This window comes from Chionomys nivalis, chromosome 20, assembly GCF_950005125.1.
Source record: "Chionomys nivalis chromosome 20, mChiNiv1.1, whole genome shotgun sequence".
Taxonomy (NCBI): domain Eukaryota; kingdom Metazoa; phylum Chordata; class Mammalia; order Rodentia; family Cricetidae; genus Chionomys; species Chionomys nivalis.
This window is the reverse complement of record NC_080105.1, coordinates 49,842,931-49,858,939: the sequence shown is the minus strand read 5'-3', so window position 1 is coordinate 49,858,939 and position 16,009 is coordinate 49,842,931. Positions and strand designations below refer to the sequence as shown.

General features: G+C 43.6%; 1 pseudogene; it reads left to right on the top strand.

The window, feature by feature from the left end:
* The first annotated feature begins 8,106 nt into the window (after positions 1-8,106).
* On the top strand, positions 8,107-8,596 carry LOC130862638 (40S ribosomal protein S18-like; annotated as a pseudogene).
* Positions 8,597-16,009: the final 7,413 nt, after the last annotated feature.

The following is a 16,009-nucleotide window of genomic DNA, read 5'->3' as shown; positions in this document are numbered from 1 at the left end:
CCTTACCTTGGGTACTTACCCTGTGCCAAGAAATGAGCTAAATGTTCCACCTCATCTTAGTGAGCGAGCTCTTGTATCAGTAACTTTTCTACTGCTGTGGGCAGCCCAATGGAACCGAGCATTGGAAATACTGGACTTGATACATTTTAAAGCCTTTCCTTTGAACAGGAACTTCTCCTTTGGGGAGATGGAAAGTTCTCAAGAGTGAAAACGATGAAGAGTAGCCATGAAGCTGCAGCAGTTCGCAGGCTGGGGCAGCCTGTTGTCTCAGTCACCGAAGAGGGGGCCTCATTGGTTTCTGAGACCTCTGTGTCTATGTGGTCTCGTAACGAGAACAGAAAGCCCAGGGAACACACAGTTTGTAAGTTGGTAATGAGACCCTGGGAAAGATTTTACACCAGAAAACTCACAACAAGAAAGTTTACTTGCTAGGGTTGGAGAGATGGCGCTCCAGCAATTGAGAGCACTGGCTGCTCTTCCAGGGGACCAGGGTTCGATTCCCAGCGCCCACACAGCAGTTCACAGTCATCTGTAACTCCAGTTCCAGGAGATCCAACACCCTCACACAGACATGCATGCAGGCAAAAACCAGTGCACATAAGAATATTCAAAAGAAAGAAAATTTCCTTGCAGTAGCCTTGGTTCTAGAACTTGGGGGAAGAGTTACGTGTAACTATGCCTTGTGGGTATAAGGCCGAAGTTAAGCTACTGGGCTGTCCAGAATTCCCAGAGTTGGGAACATCTAACTTAGAGTGATCTTCTGGGAGAATTGCACATTTAAACAAGATTCCTCAAATAAAGGCCATTAAATGAATGAACAGGAGCAAACAATAAGATACTACCAAAAATAATAATGATTGAAATTAAAAGTCAACGAGGGCATTTATAGGCTAGGTTAAGTTATGCCTCAGAAAGGCTAAGCAGGCCTCAGAAGATGTCACTACTGTTCTGAGAAGAAATAATGCATTTGCCTTGAATGTGGCTTAAGAAGATGCAACTAGGTGTCAAGGTGACAAGGGGTAGACCTATGACGACAATCTTAGTTGTCCAGAATCTACTTAAGGGAAAACACAGGACACACTTGTGAGGCTTGGCCAGGCTATTGGAAGTGGGGAGACATGCCGTAAATGTGGGTGGGACCTTCTGAGGGTATAAGAAAAAAAATCTTTCTGTTGCTGATTGTTTTTTGCCTACTTGCTTTTGTTTTTGTTGACAAGCTCATCTATTCTGACGCTGCCACTGCTGCATTCGGTCCCTGTTCAGTTGCTAAAGCTGGGAATCCTCCAAGCCTTCAATGCTAGATAGGAACTGCAAAGGCACCCAGCCTTGTGGACTGAGCAGCTCCTGAGATAAACTCCTAGTCTCTGTGAAGACATCCATTGTTGGACCTCCCAGACTAGACTGTTGAAGCAAATCTAATAGTTCCCCTTTTCATATATATTCATCCTATCTGTTCTCTTCCTCTTGAGGGCACGACTCATGCAATCACCGAAGAGTTTGGGGTATGTGTGTGTGTGTGTCTGTAAAGCGGAGTGTTCAGGGTACACAGTTGCTCAAGAGTCACCTGGAAAATTTGGATGTTGTCACATTCTAGGATCCTGATGCATTAGATGGATGTTAACAAGGTTAATTCTGGACAGAATTTTGCTGTAGTCAAATACATAAAGTGTCACTTATCAGATTGGTTCCTCCCCCATGGGAATTAGCTTAGAGCCATGGTTCTCAACCTTTCTAATGCTGCAACCCTTTAATCCAGTTCCTCATGCTGTGGTGAACCCCAACCATGAAATTATTTCGTCGCTACTTCACAACTGTAATTTGCTACTATCATGAATCATAATGTAAATATCTGGGTCTTCTGATGGTCTCGGGGGTCCCCTGTGAAAGGGTCATTCAACTCCCAGAGGGGTTGCAGCTGGTTGAGAAAGAACCACTGGCTTAGAGGAAGAGGCGTACTTAGAAACACCTCTCCTGTTGCACAGTTTTCATGAAGGTTTCCCAGTGTTTCAAGAAGTCCTTGCTGATGCCTTCCTCATATCTCCATGTGGAGATACGTCTTCAGATCACCGGGAGTGTATACCTTAGAGCAGATGGTGAGACCACACTCTCTGCTTCCCAGCCATGAGGTGAGCGGTTATTTCCCCATGTACTGCTCTGCCACATGCTCTCAAGGCAATGGGACTAAAGCCTAAAGTGCCTGTGGGAACGGAGAAGCGTAGGCAGAGCCAGCCAACTCCTGCTTCTCCCCACATCTCGCCTTTCCGTTCACATCTTTCCAAGCTGACGTTTCAGACATGGCATAGTCTGCTCTGGATAAGACCTCACATGTCATGTAGGGAGTTTTGCAATTAGAACTGCTTGTGACGATACTGACAATACTTGAAGCATCAAACATTCTTGCTTCAGCAGGACACAGGAAATTTTCAGGACTACTTATAGCCTCCAGAACTATGAAAACAAAGGGTTGAAACTGCTTTTAAAACTCCCGTCTGGTAGACTTTAACTAGACTGGTTGAGACATGGGCATGGGATGGCCCTTTCTTACTGCTTCTTGTTCTAGACCATTACTCGTGGATACCAGCTTATCCACGTGTGACTGAAGGGGAAGCCATTCATTGATCCTTCCCTTCAAATCTTTGTTAAGTCATACCTGTTAGTTAATATTCTTCTAATTTCAAGGCTTGATGGGACAAAAGTCTTCAAGTCCCTACGAAAGCTGCAGATATGTGAGGCTCAGAAATTGATCTCTTCTTTAATTTGGATCCTGCCTTCATTTCTTGAGTCTCTTTTTGTTTAAAGGGGAATAGCTTAACTTGACCGCCTGACCTCCAGGTCTGCGTTGAAGAGTGGAGCCTACGGTTGTACTTCATTCCCCTCTAAAAGGCCTCTTGGCAGCCGTTGTCCTCACTTCACTGTGTACCTGGAACATCACCCTCAGTGGATCCTCACTGTTTTCCTAAGGATACCTGGAGAAAAGTGCCAAAATGGGCTAGACAGGAAAGAAAGAGTCGACAGCAGGCCGCGCATTTCCCTCCCGGATGGATGGCGGTTCATTCACCTGCACCTGTTGTTCTCGTGACTCCACCAGGTGCCCTTTGGAAGGCCCGAGACTCAACACTTCATGGATGCTGTCTGTCAGTCACTATCCTGAGTTCTCGGGGGTCAGGGGACACCAAAGCCAAGACAGAGAGCTAGACCTACCTTGATGTCCGCCATCACGCATGCGCTCTCCCAGTCAGCTGCTACTTCTGGTCCTTAGCTGGCATTCTTATTGGCTCACGTGAGCAGGGCTCTCCCTAAAGCTGAGGCTTTCTCCCAGTTCCTGGCTCTCCCATGATATGTCTTGGAACCTGTGCTGTGCTGAAGACAAGGAACTAAGTGTTGGAAGGAAATACTGTGCAATCCCCAGGGATTGTGGTAACGTTTATCTCCCCTCAACTTAGATCACAAGTATAAACAGCTAAACACTAGATTATAGGCGTCAGAAATTGTTGATTATTTACTGAAAACAAAGAGAACAGTTCGTTATCTAACAGCACATATTCATTAGGGGGAAAAGGGCATTCTTTGAAATATCCCCTCTTGCATATAATTTACTCTTATGAATACCACAGAGTATGTGTTTCATATCAAGTGTAAGTTAATTTTCCCTCTGTCTCTTTCCCACGAACTCGCTACCAGGCCGTAACCGATTTCAACACCACTGGAGTCCCAGAAAGCTTCTTTAGTAAATTATAGCCCTGGAATAATTCCCCCTCCTGTCCCTGCCTCATTCTGTCAGCTCTGAGAGTAGGTATCTTTGATTCTCTTCACTGTTTTTATTCTTTGTTCGGATGTTGCTGGCGTCCCATGCAAGAGACATTCTCATGAGTCATCCATCTCTCCCTTCTATTAACCCCTCATTTTCCCTCCATCAGTCAGTCTTCCAGCCTCCAGAGAGCCCGTTCTTACTTCCACATCATGGGAAAGTGTCAGCAAATCCAGAGAGGCTTGCTTAAACAACACACAATGTCGTACGGCATCCTCTGGTCTTCATCTTAAACGGCAACAGCGAAATCACCCTTTCGGATTGAGAGTCTAGGTCTCATCATTTACCTTGATGATGGTAGAGGACAGAGCTGCTACTTTTAGGAGCAAAACTTTGTATTTGAGATGCTTAAGTGAATTATTGGAATGTATCAAAATGGTGTTGGTGCAGGGAAATGATCATGTAACTGTGGACTCTTTCTTAATAGAAGGCAAACTCCTCATATCATGTGTGCACAGCCTCTCTTCTAGTCGGTCCAGATTTTCTACTCTTGTAGCGGCTTCCTATTCGCTCTGTTTCCCCATCCCTTCTCCCTGCAAGTGCACTGTGTACGTATGTGAGCATGCGTGTCTATACATGACTGCGTGGAGGCCAGAGGTCAAAGTTACATGATTTCTTCCTTCACTTCTCCCACCTTATTGTTTTTTTAAGATGTATTTATTTATTATGGATACAGTGTTCTGTCTGCATGTATGCCTGCAGGCCAGAAGAGGGCACCAGATCTTATTGTGGATTGTTGTGAGCCACCATGTGGGTGCTGAGAATTGAACTCAGGACCTTTGGAAGAACAGTCAGTGCTCTTAACTTCTGAACCATCTCTCCAGCCCCTCACTGTATTGTTTTGAGGCACGGTCTCTTACTGAACCAGGAGCTCACTGATTCAGCTGGACTAGATGATGATTAGGTTCTCGGGGCATCCTGCCTCTAACTCCCTTTTCCCTGGGTGCTGGAGTCTGAATTCAAGTTTTCATGTTTCCGTAGTCAGCACTTGGCCCATTGAGCCATCTCCGCAGGCCTGAGCAAGTTTCAGGACAGTGTGACTTGTCCTGCTTCCACATTTCAGGTTGTTTAGTGTGGGCTCATTTAATTCTTAGATCTGGGCATTTGTATCTTTTATCAGCTCCTGCAAATGTCAAGACCCTGAATATGATATTTTTCCTTCTCATTTCCCATGCTTTGTCTTTCCTCATTTTATCCTTTATCACATCTGCTTTCTTTTCCATATCTTTATATGAATTCTGGGTAAGATCTTTGGACATATTTCTGTTTATAATACTTTCTTTTCTTTTTTTTAAATACTATCTTTTCTATAGAAAATCTTACTGTAATTTTTTCTTTTATTTTCTCTCTTCCCCCTTCTTATTTTTGATTTTAATACCAGTTATAGCATGGACATTCAAGTGCTTATTTGTTTTTAAAACATATTAACTTTTAGTGTGTGTGCGTGTGTGTGTGTGTGTGTGTGTGTGGTGTATGGTTGCCCATGGAGGCTAAAAAAAAAATGGCATAGATCTCCTGGATCTGGAGCTATATGTGGTTGTGGTAGTGTGGGTGCTGAGAATTGAACTTGGATCCTCTGGAAATGCTCTAAACTGCTAAATCATTTCTTCAGCTCCTAGAGGGTAATCTTAAGGATGTATCAAAGTGATTTTGAACAGTTAAAGGGGGCACTCAGTAGATAAGTATGCAGGTTATTTCTATAATCTTCATTATAAGCAACTTTTTAAAAAAGAAATTATTAGCTGTCTGTGGGAATTACAGAGCCAGAAATGAAATTCCCTTCTGTGCAGCAGGCCTCAAATTTAATTAGAAAGTAGCTAGTTACCTGCCCTTTAACACATCTGCCACTATTGTACCAATGGGTACACTTGCCTAAGAAGTTAGCATTGTAACATGCAGGGACTAACTCTGGGTAAAATGATTGATGTCTTCTTCTGCCAACAGCCTTCCTAGCACCTTCCAGCACTATTTAAGAGTCTCATGAATGATCGTATTTTCAAATCATCTTCTGCATACTTTTGTTTATACCCATAGGCCTGAGATGCTCTCAGTGCGAGTCAGTGACCCTCTTTTTTAAGAGGACTGCAGTCAGTGCAGAGCTATTTAACTGGTCAAAGTGCTGAGAAGAAGAAGCTGCGTGCTCAGCTGTAGGTAAGACCCATCTATCCCATGCCACCCATGACATCCAAGAAGAGGGCACTGAGAACATGGAAGAGCAAGGGGCTGGAGAGATGGCGCCATGGTTAACAGCAATTGGCTGTTCTTCCGGAAGGCCTGGGTTTGGCTCACTAGCAACTGTAACTCCAGCAGTTCCAGATGAACTAATGTCCTCTCCTGGCCTCCATATCTCCATACGCACCATGCATGCACATACAGATGTGCAGGCTCACACTCATCTGCAATAATAATAATAATAATAATAATAATTAGAGAATTAAGAGCTGGAAGATGGAGAGGACCACTGTGAAATGTTTTCCTCTGGACATGCTTTGACTCTGGCACTCACGAACTCACAGAAATTATGATTATCTGTACAAAACCTACCCAAAAGCAATCCCACCAAAATTCCTGCAAAAATGCAGTAAAGATCTCCAGGTTTTCATACTGATTGAGGTGTTATTGCCAAGATGGCGGCTGGGGGAACATTCTTCTTTAAGGGTGAGGCCACTGGTTGATTTCCTACGCTTCAGTAGATGGCTCTGCACTTGTTCTCTTGTAGACAGCCCGATTGGGCTGGGTGGGTTAATAATAATAATAATAATTAATAAAAGATGTGAAGGGAGGAGGAGGAAGTGTGGTGGGATATATGGAGTGGGGGAGTTCAAGGGGGAAAAGAGAGATGTATCTGATCCTATTTTGTTATATAAATGTGTAAAATTTTTAAACAATAAAAGGAAAATTCAAAAAGTAAGTTTGTTGAATCTCATGGTACAGGCCTATAATCCAGGCTGCTGGAGAGGCTGAGAGGCAGGAGGATTGCAAGTGTAAGGTTTGCTTTATTTGCAGCAGCGAGGCTATCTGGAGCAACTTAGTGAGGCCTGTCTCACAATTTAAAAATAATGAGAGGGATAGAGGGTGTAGCTCAGCAGTGGGAACCTTCTCTAGCTCACAGGAGACTTTGTGTTCAGTCTTCAGGACCGTGAGGGGAAAAAATTCATAGTTTAGAAGCCTTCTGGCTTTGGTTTGCTGCAATCTGCAGGCAGTGGGTGGAAACTACTGGTCACAGGGAACTCCAGGGTGTGTGGCTGCTCTGTCCTGACTGACATGGACTAGGATGATCCTTCTGTCACTCTTGGCATGGAATGCTGCTCACGTCCTCTGGTTGGAAAAACAGACGCATTTGGTTGGGTGCTGGTTGGCCTGAACATCCATAAATATGGAAGCCTAAATTTTCCAGGAAATTATTGGATGTGGGGACACACACACACCTACTCAGCCTAGAAAAAGAATACATGATGATTTAAAGGAAACTGGTACAAACATTGATTTAAATAAAATCTACCTTTTAAATATCATAATGCACATTTATAATACCCACTGAAAACATCTAAATTGATATTATATTATGTGACATAGAAATAGAGGAAAGAAAACATGAATTTCTGCTTACTATATGTGTATATATGTATGAGTATATTTTTAAATATTTTATTAATTTTTGAGAATTTCATACATTCATACAATGGCTTTTGATATTACCTTCACTCCCCCTTCACTTAACTCCTCTAAGATCCACCACCCAGCCCAACCCACTCATAACTCCGTGTCTCCCCACTTTTGTAAGCCACTAATTCCAATTTATGCTGCTTATATACTCAGTGTGGCGCCATCCCTGGAATGTGGTCAACCCACTGGAGCCAAACTTTTAAAGAAAATCGACTGGTTCTGCCCCAGAGCCATCAACTGTCCAGGGCTCCTCAGCTAGGTGTGGAATGATTTGACACTTGCAGGTAATGTACAGGCAAAGGCTTTGAGTTCATGAGTGCAGAGGTCCTGTTTTGTCCAAAGACACTGCTCCAACCCTCCCTGACCTCTGGCTCTGACAATGATCCTCCTGACCCCTCTTCTGCAAGAGTCCTTGAGACTCGGGGTGAAGTGGTAGAAATACACATCTAGAGGGCAGTTTGATATATTGGTCCTTGGTAGAGGACATACTCAATGTTCATCTCTGGCTGCATGGTTAGGAACACCCAGGATTTAAAAGATATGGGGCATAAAGACACAAGGTAAACTAAAATATTAGACTAGAACAACCAGGGACCAAAGATTCAGATTAAAAATGAACAAAATTAGTTTCCATGGGAGGCCTACATGTCGCCGATTGTGCCGCCGCCGTGTCTCTCGTGATCCCTGAGAAGTTCCAGCACAACTTGCGAGGACTCAACACCAACATCAATGGCGGTGGAAAATAGCCTTTGCCATCACTGCCGTTAAGGGTGTGAGGTGGATATACGCTCATGTGGTGGAGGAAAGCGGACACTGACCTCGCCAAGCGGGCTGGAGAGCTCACGGAGGACGAGGTGGAGCTGTGATCACCATCATGGAGAATCCCAGATGGTATGAGATCCCAGACTGATTCTTGAACAGACAGAAGGGTGTGAAGGATGGAAAGTACAGCCAGGTTCTCGCTGATGGTCTAAACATCAAGCTACGTGAGGACCTGGAGCGACTGAAGAAGATTAGAGCCCATAGGAGCTGCGCCACTTTCGGGGCCTTCGTATCCAAGGTCAGCACACCAAGATCACTGGCAGCTGAGGCCACACTGTGGGTGTATCCAAGAAGAAATGAGTCCCCGGGTCTTCGCTGTTGATAAATAGTTTATATGCTTGTGAAAAAATTAGCAAAATTACGACGGGTATAATAGGCGATAGGAAGAACCGGATTCAATTAGTCTTTCCTCCCAGGATCTGATCCAGCCATTCCCCACTATTCTCTCACAAGGCTCTTCCTCTCTTTCTCCTTCAGGCTCAGCGTATCTGGTTTTAGATCCATTTGAAGTTGAGTTTTGTGCAGGGTGATAAGTATGAATCTATTTGGATTCTTCTACATGCAGATATCCAGTTTGACCAGCACCACTGTTCAAGATGCTGTCCTTTTTTCCAAGGTGTGTTTCTGCCTTCTTTAACAAAAATCAGGTGTCCATAGGTGTGTGGATTTGCGTCTGGGTCTTCAGTTCCACTCCATTGATCAACATGTTTATTTTGTGCCAATGCCATGCTGTTTTCATTAGGATAGCTTTGTAGTTAGTACAGCTTGAAATCACAGGTGGCGAGATTTTCTGAGGTTCTTAGACTATTCAGGATTGTTTTGACTATCCTGGAATCTTTGTTTTGCCTATGTGTCACCAATGCTCCTGGCAACAACAAATACCCTTACAGTTGTAAGGCGTGAGATTCCGCACCTACGATGTCACTTAAGGGTATCTTCATTTATTTATTTATTTATTTATTTATTTATTTATTTATTTATTTATTTATTTATTTTTAAAGATTTATTTATTTATTATGTATACAACATTCTGCCTCGATGTATGCCCGCACGCCAGAGGAGGGCGCCAGATCTCAGCACAGATGGTTGTGAGCCACCATGTGGTCGCTGGGAATTGAACTCAGGACCTCTGGAAGAGCAGTCAGTGCTCTTAACCTCTGAGCCATCTCTCCAGCCCGGGTATCTTCATTTATTAGTCATTATTTATTCGTCATTATTCACCATTAGTCATCATTCATTATTTCTTATCCTTGGACAAATTCTTAGATTAAGCTAATTGTATTTATAAAGTATGAAGCATATTATGAAATACGAAGAGACAAATTCAAGTATCTATAAATTCAACACTATCCTGTGGACATTAGGGCCAAAAGCAGAGTTTTAGACCACAAATACAGCCCATTTCTCGAGTCCTTTCATTGCATTTTTATTCCTTATCTTTGTCCCTTAGCATTTTCTGTTGTTTGCCAGGTTGCAAACACAGCTTCCTGGTCATCATACCTTAAGGGGAATGCCAGGGATTCCTTGTTGGGGTAGGTGTGGCACATTGTGGGTGTTCATCTCAGAAATAGTTACTTGATATATTAGTTACTTTTCTGTTACTATGATAAAAATAGCATGGCTGAAAACAAACTTTGGTGGGGAGGTGTTTGCGTTGGCATAGGGTTCCAGAGGAAGAGTCCATAGCAGGAGAGAGGGCATGGAGGCAGGGGGGAGAAGGGAAGTGGGTGGTTACTTTTCCAGGTTCAGGCAGGAAGCAGATACTGAGCCACAAGTGAGGTCAAGCTATCAACCCGCTTCCCCCAAGTCTATCTCCAGTTACAGACTTTCTCCAGCAAGGCTAAACCTCCAAGAGATTCCACAACCTCCCCCCCACAATAGAAGCCAGACTGGGGACTGAGTGTTCAATTCCCTGAGCCTACTGGGAACACTCCTCACACAACCTCACACAAAGGGGTTAACACATAGTTTTTCTAGAGTCAGATATGAATGACCATGACCAGGGAACACAAATTCATGTTACCCCAAACTGCGTGTTCAATGTGGAAGCAGTTTCACAAAATTTTTATAGGAATAGCACAAAGAAAGTCACGAATCGAGACACACGCTTTTCCACGACACTGGCGGAAATATGTAGTCAGGCTAACAAAAAGTGGGAAACCTCTGCTTTAGGCTCCAGGGCTGATCTGACGCACCCTTAGCTCTTCGGTTCCTTGGGAACTAGTTCTCTGCATATTCCATAGGATTTACTTAATGACTGTAAAGACGTTAGGGCAGGTACACAAGAGGGCAATGCACGGTCATTAAAAGGGATAAGGTTGCCCCAGGAAATTTTGTCTCCGGACTTGCAACAAGCCAAGCATTCTTGAAACTTGAGATAAGTCAATCAACCTTGCAGAATGTCCAGCACAGCTTTTTTCTGGAAACTTCTGTTCACTGAGACGAGGACAGGTATGTAGTTGTAGAGTACATCGCAATGCTAAGGCTGTGAAGAAGAGATGTGCCTAACCCAATAGGGGAAGATGAGGACCCTCCTAGAAAGGATGCGTACCTGCACTGAGCCACCAAGGACCAGTTTAACAGCTAGCCCAGCAAAGTAAGGAAGTGTGGCTGGAGGAGGTATTTTGGTTCTGTGGAACTATGAGTCTAAAGACTATGTGACAAGGTTCCGCTCTGACACCCAGCCCCCAACCTTGGGGGAATAGAAGGGCTAAGTCAAGAAGATGGAGAATCAAGACTCAAAGACCTTCACTGATGCTCGAAAGAGCTTGACTTTATTCCTATAGGTAACAAGGAACTATTGACAGATGCAGTGGCACTGAACAAGATCCGGGCAAGAGAGCTAAGGATAATGAACAACACGGAAGGAAGTAAAGAAATGTCCGTGGGGAGAATGAAGAAGAGAACGAGGCACGAAATATTCACGGGAATGCCATCAAGAGCCACCCGCAGGTAGCCAAGGCTGCTTTGAATGAGACAGCAAACAGAAAGCATAGAGCTGAGGACTGTTGAACCTGAGATGCTCCCCAAAATGTTAGTGTGGTGGGGAGAGCAGACCCAGGTTAGGGACCCAATCTAGGAAAAGTGCACAGGGGGCAGACAAATGGGACCTAAAATCAGGTGGTGTCACACGGGGAGGTGTGGGCACAGGGATGAGTTCAGATAGCTAACCCCGCGGTGGAGCAACAGCACAGGAAAGAGATGCCTGGCACGGAATTCACGGTCTTCTCTAATGAACTGTGAACCTGACATTTGTGGAAAACATTACACAACTTGTGCAGTTTGTGGTCAGATGGCCTCACCCACAGTGTAATTGTGAGTGTAGGCCCTTAAGAACTAGATTATAGCTTGCAAAAGCTGTTGACTGCTTATCGAGAACCAAGAGACAGTTAGCATCGCCCTGTATTTGCAATTCTGTGCATTTGTAGCGGGAGTAATGAGTTTCTCTTTGAACTGCCCTCTTGGTGTGTAATTTCCTCTGATGAGTACCTACAAGGTCTGTGTTTCACAGAAAACATGATTTGACTTCTTCACTTGGCTTTCCCATGAACTCGGCCCTTTCGCTTGGATGGAGACAATGGCATTCTCTCACGTCTTTCATGGATTCCTTTCAAATCCTCAAATATTTTTGACCTTTTGACAGTAATAACTCCTTCCAGCTACTGAGTTATTTATCCCTGAAATCAAATTCTTGTCCCCTGGGGAAAATGATAGCTTCAACCATTAGCATTTCCTGAGAGTTTTTCCCGAATGCTCTCATTTTAAAATCTTTTATGTATAATCATTTTTGTATTTCTCCCATATTTTATGTTATCTGCTTTTATCAATGAGAAATTAAAGTTCATGGCTGGAAATGGGACCAAAAGCTAAGAGCTGCCTTTGTGTGAGTCAGGCAAGGTATAGCCTCAGGTCATGCCTCTTTGTGTCTAGCCTCAGCTACTACTGACTGGTGGTAGGTAGAGTATAACAACAAAGAGATCTGCCTGCCTGCTTTTCTGTAAATGAAGGAAATTCTTTTTTTTTTTTTTTTTTTTTGGTTTTTTGAGACAGGGTTTCTCTGTGGCTTTGGAGCCTGTCCTGGAACTAGCTCTGTAGACCAGGCTGACCTCAAACTCACAGAGATCCGCCTGCCTCTGCCTCCCGAGTGCTGGGAAAGAAGGAAATTCTTTATAGTAGAAAGAGGCCTCATATCTTGCATCCATGTTGGACTCTTTTTCATGTGTCTGAGATATGTCAGCTAATAACTTCTCAAAGGTCAGGATGGCAGTTCTCTAGAAACATGAGTCCACCGTGAAACCCTCTACAATTTCTTATACCAAAATCAAATCCTGTCAGAAGTTTTGGGGCATGACATTACACAATTCATAGCCATATATTCACCACAGTAAGTACGGAGAAATGTCTAGACAAGGACACAGAAACTTCAATCACGATTCACAACCACAATTATATTGTATTTCTGTTCTGTCATCTACAAAATAAAGATGGAAGTAAGTTAATATTTCTCAAAGTGGGTGTATTGATGTAGACTTGGAAGCTGTGAGTCCTTTCTGAGACTTTCTTTTCCTTCAACTTTTAAAAATAATTTTATATTTATTTATCTTATATTTACTTGTCTTCTCTGTCCCATTTCTGCTGCACTCTTTCTTTTTCCTAACTAGTCTCCCTTCCACATTCACATCTTCCATATGCACACATGTGTGTATGTGTATGTGAGCATGCATGTGCACACATGATTCTTGTAGAGTTGCCATAGCTGCTGTGTGTTCATGATCATGGTAGCCATGATGTATCCAGAAGACAGCATTTCATAGCACCCTTCCAGCTCCTCGACATTTATACCTTCTCCACTGCCTCTTCCAGAATGTTCCCTGGACCTTGGTGATAGCATTCTGTTTGGGGCTGAGTACTCAATAGTCACACATTCTCCACACATTGACCAGTTCTGAGTCTGTGCACTGTTGCCCAATGCAAAAAGAGGCTTTCCTAACTAAAGCTAAAAGCAGCTATGACTAAAAGCATAAATATTTACAAGGCACCTAGACTACACGTCCATTTAATAAAATACCAATATCAGGATCCCTCTGGGACCCGTTACATCCTCTGCTATAGGTTTTTGACTAGGTTTACAGTACTAGGCATATGGCCTTTCCTGCTGGGCAGTTCTCAAATGCAATCAGAAAACAACTGGTTATCCCCCAAATACTTGTGCCACCCCTGCCCCCATGGTTTCGTCTCGCCTGGCAGGTAGGTATCGCAACATCTGCATCTGCGTCCACATCTGGGTAAGACCCTTGATGGCTTTTCTCCTCCAGTGCCTACATAGGTCACCATGCTTCTGGCATTATGTATCCGTGAGCAAGAGGGGAGCTGCCAGCACAGTTACGTCTTGTTTTCTATGTCCTGCTTCCAGTGTGTGGGAGTCTTCTCCAGTTTCGGTGGGAAACCAACTGTAATGACAGTAGCTGGTATTTGGGAGCCTTTGTGGTTTCCCTGTCCAACAATTCGTAGGGAAATTTAAAATCCTTTGGCCTCTGGGAGAAACATTGTCCGATCATGCACAATACCCCTGTTCAAACTTCTTTTATTTTATTTTTAATTATCTTATAAAGTAGTACATTTCTATATGACTTTTGCATACATCCTTAGGTTTACTTAATCCTTTCCCCCAGCTCCCACCTTTCCCCCACCATGTCAGCTAGTTTTTAGGTTGAATTGACACTAGAGTCTTCTGAGAAGAGGGAACCTCAGTTGAGAAAACGCCTCCATGAGATGGGGTTATAGGCAAGTCTGCTAGACATTTTGACTAGTGATTGATGGAGGAGGGCCCAGCCCCTTGTGATTGGGGATCTCACTGGGCTGGGACTGCGGGCTCTATATGGAGACAGAACAAGCCATGAGGAGCAAGCCAATAAGCAGCAATCCTCCATGATCTCTGCATCAGCTCCTGACTCTAGGTCCCTGCCCTGACTTCCTCCAGTGACAATCTGTGGTGTGGAAATATAAGCAAAACTAAGCCTTTCCTCTCCAAGTTGCTTTTGTTTGTGGTGTTCCATCGCAGCAGCGGTAACCCTATCTAAAACACCCACCCCTTTGTCCTGTCCTCATGTAAACTTCTCCATGGCCAATACTTCCCCTCTTCTTTCACATCACATAACGTCTCTTCACAACAGCAGAAAAGTAAGTAAGCCCTGAGCATGCATACGCTTCAGGACACAGTCTGAGAGAAGCTGAGCTGCCTGGAAGATGCGGAGACCAGCTGAGCTGCTTGGAGCCTGTTGAGCCACCTTCAGCGTGCTCCAGGGTGCATGTGGTGCTTTTGCTGTCTTGGAGGCATTTTTGCTCCTTGAAGTAACCCCTTACCCAGATTCCATTAGCATCCACATTAAAACTACTTGGGCCTCCATGCTGGACTTTGGTAGTCTCCTTCCTTTGGTCTGTCCCTGGTTCCCTGTCTAGGATGAGTAGATGTTTGTTCCCATCTCTCCTGGAATTGTGGCACATAATCACAGGCACGTTGGATGGTTTGCACTGGAACTGAAGAAAATCATGGAAAATAGATAAATCTTGATTTCCATCCTTAGAGCCTGAAGAAAGGCAAAGCTAACTGACTTGCCCTAAACTACTTTATTTTTTTTTTTTTATTTTATCATCTTAAACATGGACTTCTACAGTTCAGGGTGTTTCATGAATCCTTGGGGCATCTGACTAAGCAAGTTAATGAACAACTCTTTAGCAGTTAAAGTTTGTCCTTAAAATATTTGAGTCTTTATTATTCCTTTTGCTCACTCTTTGCTATATACTTTAAATTTTTAGAAAGACTAAAAATCAAGTTTTAGAAGTAAGTTGTCTGCTATTTAATTTTAAAACATTCGACACTTCTTGCATTAAGAATTTTAAAAACCAAGAACGTAAAACTCCAGAATTGCTACAATAGGTGAGGCTAAATGGAATTTACAGTCGACTCATCTTAATAACCAAACAGCTCGCCGGGCGGTGGTGGCGCACGCCTTTAATCCCAGCACTCGGGAGGCAGAGGCAGGCGGATCTCTGTGAGTTCGAGACCAGCCTGGTCTACAAGAGATAGTTCCAGGACAGGCTCCAAAACCACAGAGAAACCCTGTCTCGAAAAACCAAAAAACAAACAAAAAAAAAAAAAAAACAAAAAAACAAACAGCTCTGCCGAAACCATGTGGGTACTGTGAACTGAATTAGGATCCTCCGCAAGAGCAGCCAGCGCTCTTAACCACAGAGCCATCTCTTCGCCCACAAGAGGCTTTTCAAAGCATATTCTTTTAAAAATTAAAAGGCAGGTTTGAATAACTAGTTTAAACTTCATCAGTAGTTTTGGGTCACAGTGGATTACAGACATTGTATCATGTTGGGGGAGCAATAGCGGCAGCTCAACTTGAAGAAAGATGGCTTCTCGCTGCAGCCTTGCTGGCTTCTCACTGCACCCATGCTGGCTTCTCGCTGCAGCTTTGCGCCTCTAAAGTGTAGCGCCGCCACTGGCAATAACATCCCACTAGAAATTCAGTACACACACATGCCTTGGGTGTTTTAATAGAATTTGGATGTTCCTTAAACATCTTTTCATCACAACAATTTTAAAGGCTTCAAAATTAAAACGTCTATAATAAACTCACTAGCAATAGGAGATATAGATTTTGCATTATGAAATCAATATATTTCAAGTCCCAAACGTTTGACCAG